The sequence below is a fragment of the Galeopterus variegatus genome, unplaced genomic scaffold (genome assembly GCF_000696425.1).
Source record: "Galeopterus variegatus unplaced genomic scaffold, G_variegatus-3.0.2 Scaffold25, whole genome shotgun sequence".
NCBI classification, from domain to species: Eukaryota; Metazoa; Chordata; class Mammalia; order Dermoptera; family Cynocephalidae; genus Galeopterus; species Galeopterus variegatus.
In genome coordinates this window covers 620,415-630,063 of record NW_007726136.1, presented here as the reverse complement: position 1 = coordinate 630,063, position 9,649 = coordinate 620,415, and the positions used below count along the sequence as shown (strand labels likewise).

The window sequence follows — 9,649 nt, the reverse complement described above, 5'->3', positions numbered from 1 at the left end:
TCCGTGGCCGGACACGGAAAAAAAAAAAAAAAAAAAAAAAAAAAAAAAAAAAAAGGACATACAAAATTTGTAAAGATCTAGCGTTTTGGCAGGAATCCTTTTACTCTTCTGCCAAAGCACTTCTCCAAACCCCACAAAGCAGAAATGCACCACTGAATCTCACAATCAAACACCATATTTCATCTGGTACTATCTCAAGTTCTATTCCTTATATGCCAAAAATGACTTCCCACTCCCAAGCTCGCAACAAACATCGAGAAGCTGAGCCCTGCCTTTTACACTGCACATGCTCATTTTACCATTTGCTGAAGTTGTTTTACAAAACTGTATGATATGTAATATTGTTATGCTCAAACAAATCCAAACGTGCTATGTCAGTAACAGAATCTATGTATCAAATAGCAAAGCATTACTATGTAATGCTTTTAGAGTCACATAAAATCTAGATAGAACCCAATACATATACTGTCACGGCCATGTGATTTTCAAGTATTATTTGTTTGCATAAGGAATCAACCTGAGATTTTTCTAAACTTCACTTCTCTAGCATTCAGTATTAAAACCTTCATTCAATACAATAAAAGCCAACAACTTGACAATTATTGGAAAAAAATTATATTTTGGAAGAACTCACTACATAAGGTGACAGGATTCCAAAATCAAATTACATGAAAATATACATCGCAATTTCTTTGTACAATAGGTGAGAAAAATCTGCAGTATAGTAGAGGCAAAGAAATATGAAGGACTCAGGAGAAGGATAGGGAAAACAGCATTTTTAATAGCAAACCCAGAGGTTAAGTAGAAAGTCTGTAGCTGTGCATGCTTTATTTATCCAACCTTAACATTAGGCAGCTAAAGGGCAAAAATAAAACCAAATCAGAATTTTGTATTGTTTAGGGTAAAATTTCAATAAGTTCAATTCAGAACCAACTCTTTTCAGTTTTCAGGGGTTATGACTGGGTTCAAGAGCTCTCAATAGCCAAAAAATATTATTGCTACATCCAATCCAAGATATGGGTGCAATCAGAATACAAAAAAGGACAAAGCACCTAGTGATGACCACTCCTCTGAAGTCATCATTTAAAATCAAGTAATTGCTTATTAAGTATTTCAGTATTTAAACTAACTTTCTGGCAGAAAGAAGAGATAAAAGCAAAGGGGAGTGTGTGAAAACAAAGAAGATGCCAAAGTTTAGTAAGTGAAAAAGAGTTTAATGAAGCCTCAATGGTTTAAAGGAAATTAAATGAGAACTTTTAATCCTAATTGCTTTTCATCTGACATGCTTTAAGGAAGTCTTTTAAAACTGGTAAGAAACAATGAATACGGAAAGAAAACCTGCTAAGATCTTTTAGGATTTACACGATTCTTATTCTACTACAAGAAAGCATTATTTGGTACAAGGTGTATTTGTGGATGTACATGAACAGTATAGTATATATATTATCCGGATCATGTTGTGCTATGTACAGGTCTTTACAATTCTTCCTGAAGGTTAAAACAGTTCATTAGAATTCAAAATGCGTAATCATCTGTAAGTTGGCACTTGTTAGGCTCTTTTCAGCATTGATAACTGGCATGTTTTATTGCAGCCCAGTTCCAGCCAGTGTTTGCCAACTTGTTACAACAGAAGTCCAGCAATAGGTGGGTAGAGTGCAGGAAAAACAGTGCCATGTTTCTCAATTGAAGACCTACAACAACAACAAAAAAACCCCAACATTATATGATGAATTTACATTACAAAAGAATTAATTAATTAGAAAATTTTATTTATATTGTGTCTTTGAAAATAGATTCTTAATTTCATTTTAAGCTCACTTTTGTGCTTGTCCATTATGGAATCCACTAGCAACATGTGGCTATTTAATTTTAATTTTAAATTAATTAACATTAAATAAAACTTAAAATTTAGTTCCTCGGTCACACTAGCCACATTTCAAAGGCTCAGTAGGCACATGCGGCTAATGACTGCCATACTAGACAGCATAGGTAATGTCTCTATCACTGCAGAAAGTTCTATTGTACAGCGTTCATTTAGATTTTCAATACTTCAAATGTCTTTCAACTTATATTCAGAATCATAAACTGAAAGATTATTTAAAAGTCAAGTAATTTGGAAGTTTACAAATATTTGAGGCTATTCAGAGAACCAACTTAAAAGATTGTCACACTTCTCAACTTGCTAACTTCTATCTAACTCTCTATGTTCAGTTCAAACCCATTTTCTCCATCGAGCCCTCCACAAATGATCCTCCATCCCACTTACAGCTTCTAATTGTTTTGTATCTGCTGGTCTCACATCCTCAATTAGATTGGAATTCAAGAACATGTCTAAACAAAAACCACCACCATCATACCAAGTGCTTATTATATGGCAAGCTGCGTGATAACTGCTTTACAAATTCATCTCATGAAACACATCTCACAATCATCATATGAAGGTTTATCACCCTATTTTACAGAGAAAAGCGAGACACGGTCACACAGCTAATAAACGGCAGAGTTTCCTGGACAAAAAGTTAGGAAAACACTGAGTTCAAGTTTAAACAGTGTCATTTAACAACTGGACTTTTCAGAGCCTCCATTATATTAATGTGTGCTTTTTTTTTTTTTTTTTTTTTTTTAAAGATGACCGGTAAGGGGATCTTAACCCTCGACTTGGTGTTGTCAGCACCACGCTCAGCCAGTGAGCGAACCGGCCATCCCTATATGGGATCCGAACCCGTGGCCTTGGTGTTATCAGCACCGCACTCTACCGAGTGAGCCACAGGCCGGCCCCTTAATGTGTGCTTTGAATACGGGAGTTCTAGGGGAGGGCCGAGGGCCGCAGAGAAGAGACCACGTATTACTATTACATCTTTAGATCAAGTGTTCCAAGGAACTCAGAGACCTGTATGTGCTGCCAAGCATAAGTTTGGGCAAAAGAACTGAAAGAGAACACGATTGGGAATTCAAGGGATATAATTTTAAACTCCTGACAGAGAAGTCATTTAAATGTACTTAAGAGTTTCAGCAAAATTTAACTGATACCAGACGTATTCAAAGTTCAGTGTGTCTTCTAAAAGCCTTGCATCCAAAAAAAAAAAAAAGGAAAAAGCAGCCCAGAGTGAATTTATCAATCTTACAATCACCCAAAATCAACCATACCAAAGCTGTGTTGTAGAGAGAAAAAATGCTGTAAACCACTCTGTGACTGCATGTCACTATTTCCACAATTTAGACTACCTCCTTAGGATAGATTCTGATGGGTAGAGCTACTGCTCTACTTTTTCTTTCCAAAAGAATTATACCAATTAATCTAAATGGCCCCTAACAAAGCCTGAAATACACCAAATATGAATATATTACCTTCACCAGAACCAGGTTCCACTGTTTACATACAGATACGTTTTTGTGCATACCTATTTTTTATTAGAAAACCTAAAAACACACACTGAAAATCAAGAGACAATGTTATAGAATATGTATTCTAACTTTTAGGTAACATTACTTGAATATTCTTCCAAAGAGCATACAACACTGAAATTAATCCCCGGCCAATAAATCTCTCAGGGCTGAAGGAGAACTGGGTATAGAGTTTGGACATTCAGTAATCATTCCCCTACAATATAAATGATGAGCAATTTCAAAGCCCCAAAGGAATCATTTACAAACTGTTTCTGTGTGAGGTTTTAAAGAAAAATACCCCAGAAGGCTGACTGCTGAAAGTCACTAAACACCTAAAACCGGGAAACAGAGCCTTTTATAATAGTGAAGAGCCAGCTTCAAATAGCATCTGCCTCTTCAGTAGAAAACATAAAATCTATTCCTCCTCCTTTGAATACAATCTATTCTAAATGGAGAAAAAAGCTTCAGTACAGAAAAAGTAAGTCTGTCATTCTTTTCTTTAGAAAGATAAATGTGAAAACTGAATTACCTGCATGACACTCTAAATAAATGGTGCTGACCTGAGATAGTCATTTACATTTTAAAGCATATCCCATTTCTAACTTAAAAAATACCTGTTTCAATATTGAAATTATATCAATTACAGATGTTGCTTGCCTCAAACCTTTTCTTAATTATTACTACTTTTTAATCTAAAAATCTGGAAATGGTTTACCTCCAAAGCACTTAAGTGTCTTGCTCCATTTCTTTCTCTCTTTTTTTTCTGGCAGCTGGCCAGTTTGATGATCGAAACACTTGTCCTTGATGTTGTAAAACCACACTCACCAGCCAGCCCTGTTCTATTCATTTCTAAAACTAGAATCAAGTCATTAATTTTCTATGTGGTTATGCAACCTTAACTTTTTAAAAGACCTAAAAAATACAAAGGAGACAAGTGTACTCCCAAGTAGAAACTACTTTTGATATTAAAGACAACAGTAAATAATAAAATTCCTCACTCAGAGGTAAGTGCTCCAATAATCTCAAGTTAAAGCAATACATGAGGAAAACAGCTAATATCAAGGAAGTTTTCCTCATTACCCTTCATAAAATGCTTCCAAAAGCTCCAATTCACCCTACACTGCCACCCAGTATACTCTCCATCCATCCCCCCCTTCACCAATTCACTGATTTTTTTCCCCTCCAAAGTCTTCTTTTTCTATCATAAGCACCCACACCCTCTTCCTTCTGAGGTCTGTAAGACCTCACTTTCCTAGATCTCCTCCTTGTGAGCAAGCCAGTCCATAATGGGTTCAAGTTTAAAAAGTGTCATTTAGGGCCAAGCCCGTGGCGTGCTCGGGAGAGTGCGGCGCTGGGAGCGCAGCAGCACTCCCGCCGCGGGTTCAGGTCCTATATAGCGATGACCGGCGCGCTCACAGCGCTCACTGGCTGAGCGCGGTGCGGCCAGTCTCAAAAAAAGGACCAAAAGAAAAGTGTCATTTAACAGTTGGACTTTTCAGAGCATTTATTATATTAATGTGTGCTTTGAATATGGTGGGGGTCTAGGGTTGTGCCAAGGGCAGCAGAGAAGAGACCACCTATTACTATTACATCCTTATTTAGATCAAGTGTTCCAAGGAACTCAAAGACCTGTCTCTTCCTCCTGTCCCCTAAATGTGGAAATTGTCCATGATGTTGTCCTTGGCCCTAGTAAATAGCATTCTCCACACCACATGGATGTTCATTTCTACTCTGGGGACATCCAATGTCACTAGCAGCCCTACTTCTAACCTCTGTCCCTGCCATTCAAAATTTACTTGTGTGCTGACTCCTCAAAGCCAAGCTCTGCTTCTATTCCCACTGGAGCTCTTAACATGTTTAGACTTACTTCTGTTTATGCCTAGTCTACCTGGCTAGACAAAGAGCTCTTTATTGGCCAGGATAACGTATCTGTGGTATTCTACATACCTCTTCCTCCCCAAGGGAATAGCTCCTTTGCAATTGGTAGCTGATTAACAAATACTCATTAACAAGAATTAAAATGAGCTCGTCATCACCTGTTCTTGGTGTTACCTCTCATTTCAAAAAATAAATCTTAATCCTTAATAATATGCAATTGTCAAAAAGGCAGCAGATATAAATTACTGAGCTAGCAAAATCTCAGACAATGTTAAATATAAAGTCCAAAATGGATGGTATGTTTACGCTCACATTATATACATAGACATATATTACACATTCATGCATGTACCTGTGTGTGTTGGGGGAGGGTTCGATTTCTGAAAGATTAAACTATTATCAGTGGTTACTTCTGCCAGCAGAGCTGGGAGGCTAAGATGGGAAAGAGATTTACTTTTCCTTATATACAGAAGTTCTGTATTCCAAATTTTTGTAATGCCTGCTTTGTTCCTGCAATTGGGGATGGGGAGGGGAATGAGGAGAGAAAGAGAACAACAACGAGGAGGTAGGCAAAGAAACTAAAGGTAGCAATCAGATTTAGAAGGAACCAGATAGAAATATGGTATTTATGGGTAAGAGATATTTCCAGGAGAGATAATCAGTAGTGTCAAATGCTACAGAGATTAAGAATCAAAACTTAGTTAAACATTTAGATGTAATAAAAGGGCAGTTTCTAGTGTCCTTAGTAGTTTTTTTTTTTTCCTCCTGTGGAAAGATAAGATGAGGCAAATGTTAACATGCCTGAGGACTGACAGCTATAAAAACAAAAATGGTAAAGCCACCCCCTTTTGTTTCCCAGTACCTTTCTTCCACCCTAAAGGTAAGCACTATTACAAATTCTATGAATATTATGTATTTATTTGAATCCCTGTTTTTTAAAACTTTAATTCTACCAGGTAACTATGAAGAATAATACAGAGGGTTTTATTTTTTAGTTTACATAAATGGCATCCTACTCTGTTTTTTTGTTTGTTTGTTTTGTGAATTGCTCTTCCTACTCAAGACTGTGTTTCTGAGATTTAACTATGTTGTTATATATTGGTTATATACAACTCTACATCTATATTACACATTTCAGCTGCTGGATAATATTCCATTGTATCAATCACAATTTATAAATTCTACTGATGGGCCTTTTAAAATTACAAGATGCTACAAGCAATATCCTTGTATATGTCTCTCTATACACATGCTAGAGTTTTTCTAACTTATACACCTAAATCACACGATATGTGTTTTCAAATTGACTTGATATTGCCATATCGTTCTCCAATGTTGATAGAACGATTTTGTTTATGCCAGTATTTGAAGTGCACTATTTTCCCAAATCCTTACAAACACTTTGGTTTCTTTGACATTTTAATTTCTGACAATCTAATGGACTTGATATTACCTCCCCGTAGCTTATATTTCTGATTACAAATGCAGTTACTTTTCACATGCATAACAATTAGCCTTCTTTCTTTTGTTTATTTTCTATTCCTATCAATCTCTTTTATGCTGATATTTTCTTACTGATTTGTAGAGGCTGGTTGTATATTCTGGATAGAAATCATGAATATTAGATATAGAGCAATCTTTTCCCATTTTGGCATTTGTCTTTATTTTGTCTTGTCATAATACTTAGGCTTTCAGTTTGAAGTAGTCAAATTTATCAAATGTTTTTCCTTTTATGCTGTGATCTTTTAGAGTTGTCTGATTAATCCTTTACCTTGATATTCTCCTTTATTTTTTATTCTGATAGTTTTTCATATTGGGTAGAGTTTTCACTTTTCCTTTTCATATTACTGGAACACAGGTAATAAGAAAGGCTCAACATTTCAAGAGCCTTTGTTTTAAGGAAATGTGGAGACCAATCCTTAAATGATCTGAATACTGATCAAGGATGTAGTCCCCTTAGATAATCACTATTCCAAATGTGGTCCCAAATAAGAAATGAAGAGAATATGGCTGCTTTGGAAGAACAGAAATCATATATATGCAGCCATATATACTCTTATTTGTGAGAGATGACTCTGAGTTCACACACCACATCTGCAACTAGGTAAGGCAAACTGTCTTCTTTCTTACTGTGCTGGGTCACACATGCCTAGTATCCTGGGTCAGGTTCCTTAGGAAACAGAGATATGCTTATATGAGTTTTACTGGAAAGTGCTCTTAAAAACAAGAGTGAGGAAAGCAGCCTTAGGCAGAAGATGAACGGGAGGCAGCTGAAACAGAGGCCTCAGTTGATCCTACATTGGAATGGCCTTTCAGAGAACTCCCAAACTGAGAAAAGAGGGCCAGTCATCCAAGACTTTGTACCACCCAACTCCACCCCTCATCAACCAATCACTGAATGCAGGTGACCACCAGGAAGAGGGAACAGTCGGGGGAAGTCATTGCTTTTAGCTGAGGGCAATTCCTAAAGAGGAACTCAGCTATGCTTTATCAATAGGCAACATTCCCAGCAGCTTGGGGTATGACTACTTCTCTCTGGGCAGAAGACCATAATAGCCACCACAACTAACTCAAACCTCTCTTATCCTCTCATTTGTTCCCACTGATGAAGCCAACGGCCATGGTGTGAGCTGACCTATGGAGAGGCCCACATAACAAATAACTGAGGGAGGATACCAGTCAGCGTGGAATTGAATCCTGCCCACTCCTAACTTAAGTGAGCTTGGAGGCAGATCCAACCCCAGTTGAGCCTTAAGATGACTGCAGTGCCAGCCAACACGTTGACGGCAGCTTTGTGAGGGACCTAGGGCCAAGAAAACTCAACTAAATGGCACCCAGGTCCCTTGCTCATGGAAACCATGAGATGATAAATGTAGTTTAAAGCCAATAAGTTTTAGGTAATTTATTGCATATCAGTAAAGATCTAATACAGTTTCTCTAGCCTTGATGCAGAACAAAAGGAGATAGAGTCTTCTTGTTTAGTGGTATACAAGGTAGCCGTGTTGCTAATCTGTGGAAAAGAGAGGATTTGTTTCTCTTTTTCCTCTCTCTCCTTTTCCTATCACACACCTGAATTAGAAGTAGGCTATTAATAATATATGAAACAACATATAAACACAAAAAGTTAAATAAAGCCTGGGTCAAGTTACACCAACAATAATACTTCCATTTTCAGAAAACATTAGGCAGGTCATAGATTTTGATGTATATATTTTAAAAACAATTTTAAACTGTTTTAAACTAAATTTTAAACTTAAAACTAAATTTTAGTTCAGCCCAAACAGACTTGGCAAGTGTTTATTGTGAGTTTTTTTACTTCATGTCCACATCCTATCACATGACTGAAGACACTGAGAATATTCAGAAAGTATATGCTGACAAGCCATAAATAAAGCTAGCCTTCAAGGCTGTATTCAAAGCAAGTGGTTTCCATGGTATATAGCCTAAATACAAAAAATTATGTAATGACAATGATATTTAAAAATTAGGTTGTCGCCTCAATAAAAGGAAGACTGACTCATTTACTCAAACACTTGATTCCCTGTAGCACACAATACTCTGTGCATCAGGTGGATGAGTAAAATACAGACTTATTCTTAGAAGATATTAGTTTGGTATGATAATGCTTTTAATAAAATTTTCAAGTGATTTTACTTTATAGTTCAACCCAAACTGATGACTGGGTTAGGTACTCATTGAGGCTTTTATTTCCCAACTGGATCATATCGTATATAATGAGAGGAGTAAGACAGACAAGTTCATAAACGACTAAAAGGTAGATTATAAGTGCTCCAGTGCTTCAGAAAGGAAGGTTTTGTTTGGGGGTGAAGAGCAATTGCTTCATGAAAGAAATGAAATTTGAAATGGACCTTATCTCAACAAGTGACAAAAGGAGGAGAAGACAAACATTCCAGACCCTTGATATGGGAACTGGCCCACAGTTGGTACTCAAATACTTTCAATAAAATTATTGTATTAATTTCACTTAAGACTGTTCTATCAAGAACTCCAGCTCCCACATCCTTTGCAATGGTGTAATATATCTGGAGTACTTGTAACTTTTAAGAACCATGCTTTGTTATTAATGTGTGAGCAGTGATGACCTATGTTAGTCAAGATTTCCAATTATTGGGGCCGGCCCGGTGGCGCACTGGATGGTGCACCGCTTGGGAAGCGCGGCAGCGCTCCGTCCGAGGGTTCGGATCCCACATGCGGACCGGTTCCCGCTCACTGGCTGAGCGAGGCACGGGAGCAACGCCGAGGGTTGCGATCCCGTTGCCGGTCCCGGTCCGGTACGGGGGCAACACTGAGGGTTGCGATCCGTTGCCGGACACGGAAAAAGACAAAAAAAAAAAAAAAAAAAAAAAAAAATTTCCAATTTTTG

The 9,649-nt window shown here is 37.2% G+C and overlaps 1 protein-coding gene across 1 annotated transcript in view; it reads right to left on the bottom strand.

The window, feature by feature from the left end:
* Positions 1-599: 599 nt before the first annotated feature.
* Positions 600-9,649, bottom strand: part of UBE2G1 (ubiquitin-conjugating enzyme E2G 1) — a 30,629-nt gene continuing 21,579 nt past the window's right edge. The window contains exon 6 of the mRNA XM_008568998.1: positions 600-1,691. The gene's annotated coding sequence lies outside the window, so the exon portion shown is untranslated. The remainder of the gene's footprint in view (positions 1,692-9,649) is intronic.